This window comes from Protopterus annectens, chromosome 2.part1, assembly GCF_019279795.1.
Source record: "Protopterus annectens isolate FY-2018-M chromosome 2.part1, PAN1.0, whole genome shotgun sequence".
Classification (NCBI taxonomy): Eukaryota; Metazoa; Chordata; order Ceratodontiformes; family Protopteridae; genus Protopterus; species Protopterus annectens.
The window spans coordinates 1,528,736,398-1,528,755,681 of NC_056729.1; positions in this window are offsets into that span (position 1 = coordinate 1,528,736,398).

Here is a 19,284-nt window from a genome sequence, read left to right on the forward strand (position 1 = left end):
CCAAAAATAATGGATGGTGAGGGGGCGGAGCCCAAAATTAGGACAATTTTTAAATACTGCTCTTATGAACTTTAGAAAGTTGACCAAACAATATATTTTGCACTAGCATACATTTTCTGAAGGAAATTATGTCTGAGCTTCAAATGTCTGCTATTACTTAGTGACTTCAATCATCAATGATTTGACAGAAAACCACAAATGGTACGAGGAACAGTCCAAAAGTATGAGACAAAAATCTGGACATTCTGCAACAAAATCTGGACAGTTGAGAGGTATGATTCTGATGGAACTCCCAGCTACAGATAGTAAGAGATGGCTGTATTTGTAAATTTTAGCTGGCATATGAATTAATCAATTATGTGTCCTCTGTGGAGGGTGAATGTTAACTGATCATAGGATCATACTGTCAACCTGTAGGTCATTTTAAGCTGTTTCATCCCAATGTAATACCATAGAAGTAGTAGTCAATACACAAGACTGTATTTAGTGATGGCTGCCCATGTCAAGGAGGGTTGTGGGCGCTATCCCCAGTAAGAATTTATGGAGCCCCAGCCACTCGTCCAGGTTCTTCTTGAACAGTGTCATAGAGGTGCTCTGTTTCAAATGAATTGGTAGCCTGTTCCAAAGATGTGACAGTCACTGGCAGATAAATCTGTCCCTCCAGCAAGTCCATTTAAGTCACAGACCATATTTAATTCCCTGGGAACTGGTAGCCTTAGACCCATTTGATTTATGGATATGCAGTAAGTTCATTAGGTTTAGGTCTTGGGTTGCTCTGTAGGCCATGCATAAGTCTTCCCTAAGAAGTCTATATGATATGGAGTATAGTGACAGGAACTTTAGTTGGTCCATGTAGGGCACATGCTGGAGGCCCTTGATTTTCTTTGTTAAAAACCTCTTGGGTCTCTTTAATTGCTGCAGGTGCTTAGTACGATGCATACCAAATGGGGAGTTATACTCAATTTTGGGCTAGATAAGTGTCAAATATAGGAGAGTATAACCTCTTTTGCTCTCAAGGTGATACCTTTACTAATCAAGTGAGCTACATGAAAAGCTTTCCTTACAATGGTAGACACATGGTGGTCGAAGTTAAGGTTGTGGTCAACCTGTGATCCCAAGTCCCTTACCACTTCATAGGTACTTAGGGTATTGTTGTTGATTTGATAATGTGAAGGGACATTGTTGTACTGAAGGGAATAATGATGCATTTCTTAGCATTCCTTTTGAGACCGTGATTAATACACTAGTCATTGGTCTGTGTGAGACCCTCCTGGAGTATACTGACATCATTTGGGGATTCAATGATTGCACCTAGCTTGCAATTGTCTGCAAACTTGATCAGCCACAACCCTTTAGTTTTGATCTGAACTGAAGTGTATACCAAACATTAGGGGGCCCAGCTCTGACCCCTGTGGTATCCCGCTGATAACAGATCTGCTGGTTGATGTGGAGTCACTCTCTTTGATAGTGTGCATCTGGGTTGTGTGCCAGTTGGCAACCCATCTTACACTAAAGAGGTTTACATTCAGTTTGTTAAGTTTATCAGTAATGCCTGAATGTGGAATTGTGTCAAAAGCCTTTGCCAAGTCAAGGTATGCGGTGTGCACAGATTTGCCCTCATCAGTGGCCTTGGTCACATTTTCAAAGAAATCCACCAGATTTAACAGGCAGGATCTGCCCTTCATGATGCCGAATTGGATAAGATCCAGGGTTTGGAGGTCACCTATGTCTTTGTTTATGAGGTCCATAACGATACATTCCATGGCCTTACAGATGAGGCTGATTAGGCTTATGGGTCTGTAGTTCCCTGGGTCTGTTGCTAGGCCACCTTTGTGGAGGGGGATAGGTGCAGCTGTTCTCTATTCTGCAGAAACAAAGCCTGTGGTTAGGCTATCACTGAAAAGGGTACTTAGTGGTGATGCTAGTATATGTTTTAGCCTGTTTAAAAGACAGCCTGGGACATCATCTGGTCCCATAGAGGCCATGTTCTTTGCTTTTGACAGGGCTTTGAGGACCTGCTGTTCAGATATGTAAGGTAGGGGAAGTTTGGGGGAGGGTGCTGTAAGTTAGGCGGGGATAAGGGAGTGAAATTTTCACCAAACCTATTCGCTAACAGATTCACTATCTCTGTGAGGTTAGTGTATGTGATACTATTGGCCATCAGTTCTGCACATGCTTGGGTCCTACACTTTAGGTTACGTAAGTAGCTGTAAAAGACCTTATGGTTATCCTTGGCAGGATACCTCTCGACTGTACAGATTTTGCAGAATGTCCAGATTTTTGCCCCATATTTTTGGTCCCTTTCACATAAAATTGTGGTTTTCTGATAAATAATGGGCAAATCATTGATGGTTAAAGTCAGAAAATAATGACAGACATTTGAGTTTCTGACTTCATATCATTCAGAGAATTCATTCTAATGCAAAACCTGTTATTTTATCAATTTTCTAAGTTTGCAAGAGCAATATTTAAAAAGTGTCCCTATTTTTGGACCTTTGTTCCCCCATTATTGATGGCTTTGTCCAGATTTCTTGATTTAAGAGATTGAGAGGTATGCTTGGCAGGTATCTTTGGTGGATCATTGAGTAGAATGTGATTAACTTGTGGAGCTGTTATTTATAAAGTTGGATTAGTACACTATTTTTAATTAGCCACAAACAGCATTACAATGAACTTGTAACAGTCGGTAACTAGATTTGGGTAGAATTAATGCATGCTATTTACAAGGACCCAATGATACAAGTACAAACAGTATCTGGGCTCACAGAAAGGTTCTTGTGGTAGTGGGTGTGCATCGGAGCTGAGCTCTGAGTCCACTGATCTCCATTCTGGTCAATGACTACATTGGCAAACAGGACAGAAGGGGCAGATCAATAAAGCTGCTGTATACAGATGATGTGGCATTTCACATATTACACAAGAACTTCAGCAAATAGTAGGAGAATGGAATGCAAAACTGAAGGATCATGGAATAAAACTGAAAGTGGAGAAGACATTTTTCATGGCAATAAATGGAGAAATCAGCAGAAGCTGAAAATTGAAATAGAAGGAAAAATATGGAACAAGTGAACAGTTTCAAATATATGGGAATGTAAAAAAGAAAAAGGGATGCCTGAATGAGGAGGTCAAAGCTGGAATCAGAGGGGCTGCAGCTTACTGGCCCAGAGTATCAGCAATAGTATATGACAGAAGAATGTCAAAGAAGCTGAGAAGTAATGTGTACAAAACAGTGGTGAGACCAGTACTACTGTATGGTACAAAAACCTGTGTAGTTAAAGCAAAGCAGTGACACAGATGAAGTGCCCGAGATGGGTAGTAGGATGTAGACTGCAGGACAGACAAAGAAATGTTGTCATCAGAGCAGAAGCCAAAGTAGCTCCAATTGTGGACAAAGTCAAACAGGACAGAGTACAGTGGTTTGGGCACATGTGCATGACAGCAGAAGACAATCTGCTGAATAAGATTTAGGAGAGACAGCAAGAAGGCAAGAGAAAACAAGGGCATCCAGCAAAGAGATGGATTTATTGTGTGACAGAAGACCTGCGACCATCAGGCATGAGCATCTAAGAAAGTAGGTGAGTGGCATTGAATTAAGAGAGATGGCAGCATTTGACATGATATCTTGACCCCATGCACAAAATGGGAAAAAGGAAATGATGTAGGGCCTCTCTGTACTAAATGTTTCACTAAGGGTGAGTGGGGTATTGTCGAAAAGGCTGGTGACAAGAATATTGACCTCTGACATTTTCAATAATAATTGCCTAGAAACAAAACAGTGGTTAGTTCTGCTAGTAATACCCAGTACAAGATTAAGGAACATACATTTATTCTCTGTCTGGTTATGATGTGTTCAGTCAATTAAATCAAGATCCTCTAAGATCTCCTTAATAGCATATGTAACATGAGAAGTTCTATTCCTGTCTGCAATAATTCTTCCTTCTATAGAGTCTGGAAATTTGTTAAATTTTGTTCCTAAAATATATTGCACAGTCTGATCCTAGAAGCTAGTTACATATTTGATGACAAACCTTAGTGGAGCAATGACATCTACATCTGGGCTGTAAAATTTTGATAACACAAGCTGTAAATCATTTACATTCACTTTTACCACCATCTCCTCACTGTAACCTTTATAAACAAGCACTGGAAACCAGTTGAGCGATTTACGCACACAAATTGCTACCCCTCTTATAGATTCATAGGCATTTACTAAGCTTTTGATCTATGAGGATCTTAAGAAGTCTAGTGTTATATTCCCATGGTAGTTTTAGCCCTTATATTTTGCATACAAATAACCTAAAAATGGGTTGAACAGGAATATGTTGAACTATTTACACGTTTACTCTATCCGCAAGGAACAGGGGTGCTAAACCAGGAGATGATTTGTGGTTTCTCATCCATTCATCCTATTTACATTTAAAATGAGTAAGAGAAGTACTTTGCTTTATGTGAAGTGGAAGATGGTTCCATAGAAGAAATATTCTCTGTGATACAAACTTATCTCTTCAAAACATTCTACTTATTTTGCAAAAGAGATTGAAATCCTTTGAACAGGTGTTCATGAAACCACTGGACTTCAGAATGTGTAATAGGTCTGACTGAATAGGGTCTGTTGAAGCTCTATATATTAGTCAGAGGTCACCTGTATAATACTGATAAGAGGGACAGGGCTTTGAAACACTGTGCATAGTTTGTTTATGTAGAAAATGTGATAATTCTGGCTGTGACAAGTATTTGGACAGGTACATAATGAAAGGACATTATACTGAATGATCAGTTAATGAATGCTGAGTAGAGTGAAATGATCATATCCCTAGATATAGACCTTTAAATATAAACAGGGCAATGAAAAATTACTTCCTTAAACAGTGGTTATGTGGTTATCAATGGCCAGTTCTTTGTTGACATAGGGCCCCAGATCCCTAAGTATGGGATCATTTTTCAGGGATGTGTGGTCAATGTGATAGTTACAAGGCAAATAATGCTTGCTGATAGATATAATTATACATTTCTTAGCATTTAGTTTTAGCCCACGGTTTTAACACCAGCTTTTTTTGATGACGAAGCTGAGCTAAACCCCTTTCCAGTTGCTATCATATTCCTGTTCACTGTTATGGTCTATTCTCTTTTATTGCAGAAACACTTTAAATCTCCACTTCAATAATTTGTGTAGAATAGACTTTATTTTGAGAGGGGATGACGTAGCAAGTAATAATGTACTATGTTCAATTGCTCTTTTGTGATCATCTTTACTGGAACGATTGGTATATAATCCATTCTTTTTATCAGGTTTTGCTGAGTATACACAGCATTGTAAGTTTGTTCCAAAACTATGAGTGTACTTGCAAGAAAAAAATTAAATAAACCAATGTTGCTTGGCTTACAGAGTTGACATTGCATTAACTGTACTGCACACAAAAATAAGAGCTCCTGTTCTCCCAAAAATAAATAAATTAGGGCACTTTTCTGGGCATGAAATATCTAAACAGCAACACTAATATATATGGAACTATCCATATGTAACTAATAACATGCAAATGTGGTGAAAAAAAACAAGTTGTGGGACCTATTCCAGTCACAGAAAGAATGAATCCAAAAGCACTGTATCTAGCGCATTGTCTACAAACATGTATAACTTTTCACACATTGTCAGTCAAACTCAGTCAAACCCTTAATTATGAACATCACATATTCAGTTACAAAGCAATACTTCTATGCTGCTCTTATTGTTTAAGAAAAATGTCAGCAACAGTCCATATTTAACAGTTATATCATACAGGCTTAGTTTCACACTAATAGCGTGAAGTCTGCAGTCATAGACAAGTTCCTGGCAAGCTGCTGAAACAGCTAACAAGCTTTTATATATTCAAGATTGTCCTTGAGCAACTGTATAACTAAACAATAGTATAGCTACTGCTGGATCAGACATGTAAGTCTGACTTTCAATAGGTTATAAACACATAAACTTACACTCATTTGTAACATGGCACTATTATCTTGTGTAACTCTCAGTGGGGATATTATCTTGTATCGGCTGAAAAAAATAATTATTTTCTATTCTAGTCTCCTTGGTTCAATAGATTCATAGGTGTGTACTAGTCTAACAATCAATGGGACCTTTTTAAGCCTAGCCATGCATCCCAAATCTCTGACAATGTATATCTGTTACCTTTAACATCAGCCACAAGTGCTTCTGTACTAGCCACCATCTTGGATTCTGAATAGTTTGAAAAGGATTAGGTAGTATATGAAATTTAACTCAATCTGGTCTAGACATCTTCTTCACTTCCCAGTGCAGAAGCATTTCAGTCAGTCATATTTATTGAGTTTTCTACATATTTTCTAAATCCAATGTAACATATAGTTTTACAGTCTCCTGTTTATTACATATCAAGCAGTGTGCACTTGGAGTAAGACACCATTCTTTTGAACTGTAACTAAACTATGGTACTATTAAGATAAGTGCCCTCTATTGCTCCTCTATTATACATCATTCTCAGTTCCAAAATCTTGTTTCAAAAAGATACAGATATTCCTTACTGTACTCCTCAAACAAGCACACACACACACACGCGCACACACACACACACACACACACACACACACACACACACACACACACACACACACACACACACACACACACACACACACACACACACACACACTATGCACTTTAGGATCACGGGATCTACAAGTCATTCTGCCACTCATTGTTATGGTACAGCAAAACATGCTTCAGCAAAGCATTTCAGTCAGTTATGTTAACAATGGACTTGTTTTCATTCTGATTCTTTTTACATTTACTTCTAACATTACCTTCTTCATTTAGTATTTTCTGCTCCTTTTTGCATACTCCAGCAACTCCAATTACTCCTTTGTACACTGATGTAGTATTCACCAGGACAATCTTCTAATTCCTAATATAATTCTCTTCATTTTTCTAGTCAGGGAATGGATACACAACCTTAAAAGACCAGAACTAAATGCAAAGTCTGAAAATGTCCTCCATTTATCTATTTTTGTATAGCTGCTGAGATCAAATTAAGGAAAAAATAGTCTAGATTTCACAATTGCTTATATAACTAGACAACTGAACTGTAGACTCTGTACCTCTGGAAGTATGAACTTTTAGTTAAGGTAAAAGCATGTATAGTGCTTTATACTAAGCTGCAGTACAAGCCTTTTCCATTGTTGCAAAAGCCTGTTAATGTTAGGTATGGATTTGTATCACTAACCAAAACTATTCTTGGGTAACATTTCTCTGATGTTTTCACATGGGTAGTTTCAGAAAAGAAAAGTTTGGTTAAGAACAATATGGAGATAGTGTGTCATCAATCTAAAAAGCCATGACAGAATGGGTGAATCACTAAAAATCTTTATATTCTAGAATCTATGAACCTATATAATATAGTTTCCCCCAATGCATGCCGTCTAATTTATTCTAGTAGCATAGTCTGAACTAATCATAGGTTCATAGGTTGGAACTAGGCTATTGGCCCCAGGGTCTATGCAAGCCTAGCCATAACAATCCCCTGGCTATTTCTTCGCACACTATTTACTTCCCTGGACCCTGTCTAGCAGGGTGACTGATGTGATCCCCGAGGTGAATTTCCTTTCTCCCATCCAATTGTCAAGGTTCCTTTTGAAAAGGGCCAAAGAGGCGCTCTGCTTGACATGTATGGGCAGTCTATTCCAGAGTCTGGGGAGTCTCTGGGTTAGGAACCTATCCCTCCAGCATGTTTTGTTTATTGTGATGACAAGGTTTAGATTCCTGGAGCGTGTGGCTCTGAGGGATTGAGATTTTTTAAGTGTAGGATGTCCAACAGCTCTGGGTTTGACATGGCCTTGTATGTTAAGCAGAGATCGCCTCTGAGTAGACGATATGCAATAGAGTACAGCTGGAGTTTTTTTAGACGGTCAGCATAGGGCATCTGCTTTAGGCCTGTGATTCTTTTATTTAGGTATTTCTGCGGCCTTTCCAGTTGTTGCAGATGTCTTGAGAGGTACATACCAAATGGGGCGTTGTATTATATAATGGGTCTAATGAGGGATGAGTACAGTGGGACAAGGACCTCCTTTTTTCTGGATGAAAAGCCCTTAGTGATGAGGTGTGCCACATAGAAGGATTTCCTGACTGTTGTGGCTATGTAATTATCAAAAGTGAGACCACTGTCCACCTGTGTCCCTAAGTCTGTTATCACACTTTCAGTGTTTAGTGTACTGCCACCTATGTGGTAATTCACAGGTACATGTTTTTTTCCCAAAGGGGATAACTACATTTCTTGGCATTGAGCTTGAGCCCATGGCTCTGGCACCAAGCACCTGTTTCTGTAAGGCCCTTTTGTGGAGTATCCACATCATTTGGGGATTCAATAATGGCTCACAGTTTGCAGTCATCTGCAAACTTTGTTAGCCAGAGTCTCTTAGTGTTGGCCTGTAATTCAGAGAAGTAGATGCCAAACAAGAGCGGTCCCAGGACTAAACCCTGACGTACTCCACTTGTCACTTGTCTGGAGCTGGATTTGGAGTCTGCTACTTTTACAATGTGGGTTCCGTCAGTAAGCCAGTTAGCAACCCATCGAGTGACGTAGGGATTAATGCCCAATTTAGTAAGTCTATCTATGATTCCAGAGTGGGCGATGATGTCAAAGGCCTTGGCAAGGTCCAGATAGGCTGTGTGGACCGCCTTACCCTCATCCACAGCTCTGGAGACTGATTAGAAGAAGTCAGTCATGTTCAGGGGACAGGATCGGCCCTTCATGAACTCAAACTGGGTGGGATCCAGTGTTTGAAGGTTGACAATGTTTTTGTTTTTAAGTTCCATGATAATACGTTCCATGGCCTTGCAGATCAGGCTCATCAGACTGATGGGGTAATAGTTCACGGGATCCAAGGTGGATCCCCCCCTTGTGGAGTGGGATAACTGTAGCTGTGCGCCACTCAGTGGGCATGAAGCCTGAGGTGAGGCTATGATTAAACATGACACTTAGGTGAGGTGCCAGTTCACTTTGTAGTTCATGTAATACACAGCCCGGGATGTCATCTGGTCCCATAGATGCTGTATTCTTAGATGTGGAGAGTGCATTTTTTACCTGTGTGGTCATTATTACCGGAATTTGACAATCTTCCGGTATTGAGATGGCTATTTAGGGAGTGGGGGGGTGAAGTTGGTACTGAATTGATCTGCCAGGATATTGGCAATATCCTTGGGATCAGTATAATCATTGCTATTCTGTTGTAGCTCAGCGCCGATCTGAGCATTGCCATTTAGATTCTTGATATAGTTATAGAATGCCTTGTGGTTGTCTTTGGAATCTTTGGCAATTTTATTTTCATAACTAGCTTTGGAGGATTTTATGAGGGATCTCAGCTTCTTACTGAGGCTGGTAACGGAGATTTTTTGCTTCCTGGGATTTTCTTCTTTTCTGCAAAAGTTTCTTCCTTTTGTTGTAAAGTTTGTTTATGGCAGGGGACCACAAGATTTGCTTCCTTTTTTAGGAGAAGAGCATCTTGATTCTATTTGGGATGGTACGATTTATGCATGAGTGGATGTGCTCTTACAGTGCCTTAGTGTAGGATACAGCAGTCGAACCTTCAGTTCCCGTCTGCATGGGTGTCATGAAGTTTGTTCTGACTTGAGTAGCATGAAGTTGGCTTTGGAGAAGTTTTTTATGGGGGTTTCCTTACTTGGGGGTAGGGGTGGGATGTGGATGTTAAGGATGATTAGCTTATGGTCAGACCTGACCAACAAGGGGCGTGACCATAGGTGTGGAGCATCTATTTCTCATGTTGGTAATGACCAGGTCTAGGATATTGGAGCCCCTGGTGGGACTATGGATTAGTTGATCCAGGGCTTTGGAATTTATGAATTCCAAGAACCATTGGGCAAAGATGTTGGTACACGAGTAGTTTTCCCAGTTAATGGCTGGGTAGTTGAAATCACCCAGTATTAGGGTGTTTGGTTGTATCTTAATATTTTCCAGTATGTTTAGAAAGGTGTAGTGAGAATCTTGGGGCATGGTGGGGGATCTGTAGCAAGCTACAATTTGGATTGCAGTCTTACCTAGTGTTAGTTGCACCTGGAGAATTTCAGACGCATTGTGTTGGGCAACTAGCTTGGTGGTGTGAATATCCTTGGTGAGTATGGACACTCTTCCACCTTTAGCATTTCGGACCTGGTTTGGTGGCCGAAAAGTGTGGTAAGAGTTGTAGCCTGGCATTGCAGGGGTGCTCTCTGGAGCCTTGAACCAGGTCTCAGTTACTGCACAGATATCGATGTTCTCCATTTTTAGGAGTGCCTCGAGAGAGTGCATTTTGAGGTTTAGACTTCTAGCATTGAGTAGCATTACCTTCAGAATTTACATGCTTGTACCTGTTATGGTGGTGGTTTTGTCCTTTGAACTTTGCCTAAAAAAGGCACTATAGGGGTGTCAAGAGCCTTAGCCAGTAACCTGAATCCCAGGGGTGACAGGTGCAGACCATCTCTAGCAAAGCATCGTGGTCTGTCGATCATGTCATCCCAGGCAGACAGATACTGTATCCCCTTTGAATGACACCAGAAGCTTAGCCAATTGTTGAAGTCAATCATTTTGTCATTTCAATTATTTGAGAAACGAGGCAAAAAAATCCACTATGCTAGACAAACAAATCTAATATTTAAATTTACAGAAAAAGCACCAAAATCAACCACAAAAATTCTGGTCAGGCCTTAATAAACTGCTCCATCCAGGAAAATCCTCAACCCCCACCCCCTCAACTACCCTACATCTACCCGCTAAAAGTGTAGCAAAGACCTTTAATACTTTCTTTACAGAAACAGTCTAGTCCCTAGTTAAAAATCTATCTCCCAACACCTCCAACACTACCTCACCCACTCCGGAACATTTACTTCCCTTCAGATTTGATCCTATCCGCACAGACTATATTAAATCCCTACTTAAGAAACTGAAACCCATCACCCTGGCAGCAGACTTATTTCCTGCAGAATTTTTACAAAAGGCCGCTAATGATATAGCATACCCTATCTCCATCCTAATCAATTGTGCTATCCACAAATCCTATGTCCCCTCCATATGGAAAATCTCCCACATTAATCCACTTCACAAAAGGGGCAACTCAATTGAACTCTCAAACTATAGACCTATAGCCATCCTATCTCCCTTAGCCAAAATAATGGAAAAATGTATACATAAGCAATTTCTAACTCACTTTATCCAAAACACTCTCCTAGCCTCATCCCAACATGGATTTAGACCTGCCCATAGTACCACCACAGCTCTTCTCTCCTTCTCTCACACAATAAAGCAAAACTGTAATCACAACAAGCTCTCCTCAGCCCTCTTTCTTGACCTATCCAAAGCATTCGATATGGTGAACCACCACCTACTCCTAGACACACTAAAATCACTCTGCCTGGACAACCTAGTAATCAACTGGTTCCACTCTTACCTGCATGGAAGACAACAAGCTGTATTATGGAAAGACAGTCTAACCCCCCTGCTACCAATCACCCTTGGTGTCCCCCAAGGATCTATATTAGGCCCCGTCCTTTTTTCATCAATGACCTACCCAATGTTATCCCAGATGCAACATGTATTCAGTATGCAGATGACTCTACCCTTATCTGCTCTGCCACCATACACTCAGAACTACAATCCCTATCTGAAAACACCTTCAACAAAGTAGAGGACTGTCTCAATAGTCACCACCTCCTACTGAACCCAAATAAAACAAAACTACTACTTTTCTCCCCTACCCGTAAATTCACATCACCAAATATTACATTCTCATCTAACAATGGCACCATAATCTCACCAGAACCATGCACAAAACTTCTTGGTGTAATCACTGATAATAATCTGAGGTATGACGCTCATATAGACAAAACCATCAAAACAGTTAACAAAAAACTAGGCTCCTTGTATAGGATTAAACAATTCCTAACCCCACCTGCCAGAACAGCCATAGCTCGAACACATCTCCTATCGACCCTTTTCTACGCCTCACCCATCCTCGTAAACCTAAGCAAAGCAAACCTTAACAAATTTACTAGCTACTATAACAATATAGCTAGATTTGCCACAGGCACAGCCCACAGACATCACTGTCAAAATCTTCAAACACTAGACTGGCTAGAACTACCGAATCAACTCCAGTATAACCAACTCATAGTTATTCATAAAATCCTCTACCAACCTAACAGTGCACCCATTCTTATCAATATTATCACCCCTACAGCAACCTAGTATCCCTCCGCTCATCCAACAAAAATGCAAGTACAATCTGCCAAAGTCAACAACTCAGCCAGAGAATCATTATTGTCCAACTCTGCTGGAAAGAAATGGAACTCGCTCCCCCCCAGATCTTGCCACTACATCCTCCTTACCCCAATTCAAGATATCCCTAAAGAAACACCTAAACAGGCATTGGCTATGTCCATGTCTAAACCCAGACTAATCCAATATAAACACAACTCAAATAGGTGACATACTCAATAATAATAACTTCCTTAACCTATATGTATAAACTTTCTAAACCTTCCCTACCCAGACTATAAACACTTCTCAACAACCTTTAGAACAATATTATAAGTATGGTAACTTGCTATCCTAGCCATTCTAAGGCTATGTCTTTAACACTTCTACATCAGATGTCTAACAACTTCCCGTCTTAACTAACCACCGTTATCTCCTGATTGTCATCCTTAACATCAATCTGTGTAAAATGTCATTCTATACACTCCAATGCTGTGTAATGCTTTCTGTACATATTTCATACTACAAATCTACAAAAATGTTAAATTGCAATGTGAATATATATATATATATATATATATATATATATATATATATATATATATATATATAAATCACTTATTTTTTAAATTTTACATTTTTGAGTTTTCAATGTAACCATGAATATTGATTGTAACTTTTTTGCACACGTGGAGGTTTCTACCTGGGCCTCAGCTGAAAATGGACATGTATCCAGTTGGACTCTCCCAATTAACAAATGTAAAATAAAATAAATAAATAAAATAAATAAATTGTCCTTATATTGTGGTATTATCCTGGACAAAGGCAGGATGCTACTCAGGGCTAGGGTCATACCTGCCTGGGCCACATGATCCAAGAGCTCTTCCATGTCTCTTTTCATGTAGTCCAGGGAGGTACAGCTCAAGTCATTCACTCCGACATGGACAATGACAGAGTCATATTTGTACTTGTTGTGGAGTGACTTGAGTGCATGCGTTATGTGGCGGATCATGGCACCCGACAGGCAGCTGACTGTAATTTTCTCCATGTTCAGCCTGGTGAGTGGGACATCAGTGTGCCTGACTATAGAGTCACCTATGACTAAAGTGTTAGGTATGTTGTCTTGCCTTAGGGGCTGTTTCTGGGTGGCACACTGGTGTTGTGAGCTATATGACACTTTGGTTGTGATTGGTGTTTGTTTGCATTTCAGCTTCGGAGGTCCTTGTTGCTTGGGCAGGTTACAGTTAAGGGCCTCCACATATGTGGATTTAATGTTGCTATGTGTGGGTGTCAGTGGTGTGGGTTTAGAAGGGCTATGTGTTGCTTGAGGTGTAGTGTGGGTATTAACCTTCTCCTCTTGACTGTCTAGCACAATCTTGGGTGGAGAGAGCCCTGCTTCCAGTTTGGCTATGTAAGTGCATCTCTCACAGGTTGTAGTGTTGGCTGGTAGGAGGAGAGGGTTGTCTGTGTACATGAGGCAATTGCTGCATTGCCCCAGTATGCCCAGATTCTCCAAGTGGCCAGTAGAAATCACCGGAAGCTGACCCTTGGACATGCGTGGTTTGGTGCTTTTTTGTAAAGAACAGGAGCTGTTTTCCCTTGTGTTAGCAAGGTACTTTGCAATTATAGGCTGTTTAGTGCCTACAATTAATTTCTCCTTATTAACAAGGAGAGTTGAGTGCTTGTATCAGTTTAAGGCTTCCTAGTGCTTTCCAGCAGGTATTAGAGCAAGTGCTAGTCACAGGGATGCTTAAAGGCAAGATGAAAAAAATGGTTTATCCTAAACACTGCAGTGTGCACTAGATAAGTTAGATGTGAAAATAGGTAACTTAAGTTTTACCAGTCTAAAAAGTTTTAGTGGAGAGTCACTATTTTTAAAACAGCAAAATAGATTGGAAGGGGGTGGTCACTTTTGTATTCTGGTACTATGGAATACAGTAGGATGGCCAATAAATGTAAATAGTTGAAGGGAAGTTATTTCTCAAAATTATAATTTTGTGCTTACTCACACAAGCCAGTGAAAGAATGAGGAAATGGGAATATGGTCAAATAAACATGAGGCAGGCAACTAGAAAGACAGTGGTATTTAAGAACACGACAGTAATCGGATGCGTGCGTGGGCAAAAATTTCTGCCTGACTCGCAAGAGACAGAGCTGTGGTCTCTTTTGAAGTTTTAATATGCAGTTAAAAGCAGAATGCAAGTAAAACACAAGGTAAAGAAAACAAATCACAGTATTCAAAATATAAAAAAGTCAGTTTTCAGAACAGTTATATTTAATCAAGTAATGCACATATAATCACCTGAGACTACAACTTCACTGGATTGCTTTGGCTGAAGTTTTGACTGAACTCATCATGCAGTCTGTATCTAATTTATACATAAAGCTACACAGTTCTCGTTGCTATAATTGTCATTTATCTTGTGCACCTATGTTTAAAGAAGTCATTACACCAGTCAAATATTTTATGTTTGCTTACATTGATTAATAGCTTTTCAGAGTTTGGCACTGATTTCTTTCTGGCAGGTTTTGAGTAATTCTATTTCATGAGGCTGTTAAAAAAAACATCATTTTTAAAACTCTCCTACATGCTATAAAATAAATAAAAATTTTGTGTCCTCTGTCATAATATTTCCACTTCATAACAACTTCATTCAACAGTGAAAGCCATCACCCTAGGTAACAACTGAATATAGTGAAACCTAACAGTTTCCAAAACAAAATTTTAACAAAACTGCAAAATGAGTTTTCTCCTGTTTTCCCTATCAGCGGTTGTTATAAATAAAAAGGATGAGGAGAAGAATGCCGTCTTAGGAAAGTGTTGTTTTTCAAGTTTTTTTTCGTCAGCATTTTCTGCTGCTGCTGTTTGTGTTTTACAGTCTCATAAGTGAACTGCATCTGGCATCACAGACACTCAAAATATGCTAATTACTCATCTACAGAAAGTAAAATGGAGTGTTTTATACCGAGGTACTATGCTAATTACTCATCTACAGAGGGTGAAATTGTGTAATTTATGAGTTCACACAGTCTGAGTTTGATACAACAACTGGGTGTGTGAAGCATTTTTATTGTGTTTCTCATTTCTTGTTACCATGAGTTAACAATCATAACTGTAAATGCAAACTCTCTGCTGTAACTATTCCTGTCATTTTAAAACACATAGTTCTTGAGTTCAGTCTTGTCTCCTTGTTACTATGTGTTTTCCATTTTATTTCCCACCTGCCCACACGTGCTAGTTGAATTGGCTACTGTAAAGTATGCTTATATATTACAATTTGCACCTGTTTATGAGGGCTATGTCTTTGTAGAAAAGGGTCTTCTGTGAATTAGTTAATTTAAATGACTTAAATAAGTAAAATAAAAATGATTCATAGCATGCTGATATTACTTCCCATGTCTCTGTATAGGTGACAACCCATCCATGTCCTCAGCTATATTTTACTTATCATATGGATAATGATGCCCATCCTTGTTTGTCACCTTCCAGCAGTTTCTTTATTCTTTCTTGATTTTTTTAAGCTATATACCTCAGAGGCAAAACTTTTCATTTTGTTCATTCATTCTGTTTTAACTCCTAAATATCCGCCCTACAAAAAGTGAATGAATAGATATACATCACTTTCTGGTATTGCAAATTTCTTGAAGGAATCCTGTCCTATGATTTTAACTTTATGTTCCAGAAGGAAGCTCCATTCATAGGTTCATAGGTAGGTACTAGACTATTGGCCCTAGGGCCTATATAAGCCTAGCCAAAGGTACCCTGGCTTTCGCCACCCAAGAAAATTATTTTCCTGTGCCACTGTCCAGCAGAGCCACAGAAGTGATCCCCGGGGTGAATTTCCTATCTCCCATCCAATCATCAAGATTTTTCTTGAACAATGCTAATGAGGAGCTTTGTTTGATATAGATAGGTAGTTTGTTCCAGAGTATGGGAAGTCTCTGGGACAGGAATCTATCCCTCCAGCATGATCTGTTTATTGTGGTGACGAGGTTTAGGTCCCTAGAGCATGTAGCTCGTAGGGATTGGGATTTCTTTAAGTGGAGCATGTCTAAAAGCTCTGGGTTTGACATAGCTTTGTGTGTTAGGCAGAAATCGCCTCTGAGTAGGCAATATGCAATGGAGTAAAGCTGCAGTTTTTTGAGACGGTCTGCATAGGGCATCTCTTTGAGGCCGGTAATCCTCTTTGTGAGGTATTTATGTGGCCTTTCCAGTTGTTGTAGATGTCTTGTGAGGTACATACCAGAAGGGGCATTGTACTCTATAATGGGTCTAATAAGTGACGAGTAGAGGGGAACAATGACCTCTTTTTTCCTGGATGAGAAACCTTTTGTGATGTGGTGTGCCACATAGAAGGATTTCCTGACTACTGTGGCGATGTGATTATCAAAGGAGAGACTACTGTCCACCTGTGTCCCAAGGTCTCTTATCACACTTTCGGTGTTAAGTAGACTGCCACCTATGTGGTAGCTCATGGGTACTGAGTTTTTACCAAAAGGAATGAAAATGCACTTTTTGGCATTGAGTTTGAGGCCATGGCTTTGACACCAGGCATCTGTCTCAGCAAGGCCCTTTTGTAGGATGTCCACATCTTTTGGAGGTTTGATTATGGCTCCTAGTTTGCAGTCATCTATGAACTTCATTAGCCAAAGACCTTCTGTGTTGGCCTGTACTTCAGAGAAGTAGATACCAAACAGGAGAGGACCCAGGACTGAACCCTGCGGTACTCCACTTGTCACTGGTCTGAAGCTGGATTTGGAGTCTGCTACTTTCACAGTGTGTGTTCTGTCAGTGAGCCAGTTGGCAACTCATCTTGTGACATAGGGATTTATACCTAGTTTAGTGAGTTTATCTATAATTCCAGAGTGGGGGATGGTGTCAAAAGCCTTGGCGAGATCTAGATAGGCTGTGTGAACCACCTTACCCACATCTACGGCTTTGGTGACTGCTTCAAAGAAGTCTATCAGGTTTAGGAGACATGATCTGCCTTTTATAAACCTGAACTGGGTGGGGTCCTGAGTTTGGAGATTACCAATGTCATGGTTTATAAGTTCCATGATGATACGCTCCATAGCCTTGCAGACCAGGCTCATTAGGCTAATTGGGCAGTAGTTTCCGGGGTCTGTGGTGGCTCCCCCTTTGTAGAGTGGGATAACTGTCGCTGTGTGCCATTCAATGGGTACATAGCCTGATGTGAGGCTATGACTGAACATAGAAAGTATTCTTTAATACTGTAAAGAAGTTCTTTAATTATATCTGATGAGGATATACCCTATTTCTGTCCTCATATTCCTTAACTATTTTCAACTGTGGTACAGTTTGCCTTTCCTATTTATATAGTTCATGCTGTTAGCTATATGCACCTAATATCGATCATGCCTTCTTAAAATTATTTTCACTCAGGGCATTGGGGGTGGGAAATATAAAAAAAAATCCTCTAGTTTAATTGCCAAGTTTTGTCTGAAGAGGAGATCCAGTTGGGTTTCCTGCTTCTTGAATAGTATATGTAAATGTTATATAGCTGATTCCAGCACCTTTTTGATTCATGTCGCTCAAAAAATGTTTTAATTCTAACATGTTGTTCTACACTTACTGTTTGAATTCAAGTGTCAGAAGAATTTATGAATTGTTAGATTGACAAATGTATTGATTTCTTGCTTCAATGTTTAGTAAAAGTGTGCTCTGATATTTTATTTTTTTTTGTTTTCATGGTTGATGCATTTTGAAGCCTCGGTGGTGCAGCAGTAGCTTTGTCGCCTCACAGCAAGAGGTTCTCCCATTCGATTCTCGTCTGGAGCGCCTTCTCTGTGGAGTCTGCATGTCCTCCCCATGGTGGAATGGCGTTTGAAAGACATGCATGAATGGGCGTGCCTTCGTTGAAGGTTGGGCATCGGGCTGGCACCTTGGCACCATAAAAATCTATTGCCACTCATTAATGGACCAGAGTTCCACTGTGGCAACCCCTAACCAGGAAAAGCCGAAAAAAGAAAAAGAAGATGGTTGACACATTTTGGCTGTAGTCTCACTCCTGGGAAATGACAAATTGAGGATACATGACCAGGCTTAAAAGGGCCCTTGTGGTTGTTAGCCTAATAAACACCCATGAACCTATAATCTGTCTGCATCAACGAGTTCAAGAGAGTTGTCAGAAAGTGATGACATCACCAGAAGTCTTTGGTCATCTGACATTCTTAGCTGTTCAGCTGAGTGAAAGGTTTTAATGATCTGTATCATGTTTGAATAACTGGGAGGTTGTAATCATCCATTTTGTTGTATCACTTTTTATCAAACTATGATTCTAGAAGTCCACTTAATCGAATAGGCTCAAATATACATATTTATATTTGTTATGTTGAGGGCTATGCAGTTTCAGAGTTTGTTATATAAACGGCTGTGGGAGGTTTGTCCCCATATAAAATAATGAGGAGCTTTTCAGCTTGTTTGCGGGAGTGGGCATATAAGATTATAATTCACAAGGATGACAGTCAATGAATCACAAAATATCCCAAAAGGCATTCTTTAGTTCTACAGCATTAGATGCAGCATTTAGATGCAACTTAGGATGCATTATTTTCTAAGAGACAATATCCCCTCCCTCTCCTTCCTAGTCAGCTGTACTTGTCATTCCTCTGTCTCTTTGCTAGTTTGCTAAATATAAAGGCTTACTTACTTCTCATGGTAAAAGACAATACATTGCTATCTGCTTGTATGTGTCACCTTGACACTTATCAGCTCCCATCATTCACACTACATTTCCTCACAAGCTAATAGTACATTCCTTCCATGTTCGCTGTAGTTTTTCCCATGTGAATAGTTCTATATTTACATGTTGCACACCACTCTTCTCATGTGTCTAACAACATTCAGCTTTCCAGTTCCTCATCCCACTCTGGTTTTTTTCAGTTATCTTTCCTGCCTTTTCTCTCTTCCATTTTCTGCTGTCAGACCCCCTCCTTTTCTTGCTGTCAGCCTACCAACCTGCATTCAGCTGATTTTCAATAGTTTTCTTTTTTTCACCTCATATTT